We start from the raw sequence: 498 nt of genomic DNA, 5'->3' as shown, positions 1-498 counted from the left end.
TAATGCGCTTTACCTTTAAATCTTTTGATGCATTTCCTGCCAATTCTAGTACCTAAAAGGCAAAATTATGATCAATCTCCCAACTTCTCTTCAGTAGAGATCCACGAAGCTGGCCAAACCTCAGCGGCGTCTTTAATCTATCAACTGTCGTCATCCCCTCCCCACTACCTGAATGACAAAATTATGCAAAGAATTGAAGGGGCACGCAATTGCTTTTGCAAGAGCAGCAAACTCCGGCTCAGCAGGATCCTTGGCTGAACACTAGCTCCCTCTAGTGCTCGCTCAGCCTCCACGCCGCGCTCAAGGCCTGGGAGTTTTCTTGCATCACTTTCCTTCTTCCCTCTCGCCACTTTCCCCCGCCCCCCAAACCTTTTCCAGCTCACAGGCGTACACTCCCGTTTACCTCTGCGGTGAGGTACTCCAGGATGGCTGCGCTGTACACAGCGGCGGTCGCGCCCACACGTCCGTGGCTGGTTGTCCTAGATTTCAGGTGTCGAT

This window comes from Microtus ochrogaster, chromosome 21 (assembly GCF_000317375.1).
Source record: "Microtus ochrogaster isolate Prairie Vole_2 chromosome 21, MicOch1.0, whole genome shotgun sequence".
NCBI classification, from domain to species: Eukaryota; Metazoa; Chordata; class Mammalia; order Rodentia; family Cricetidae; genus Microtus; species Microtus ochrogaster.
The sequence above is the reverse complement of the archived record's forward strand: the minus strand, read 5'-3'. Positions refer to the sequence as shown.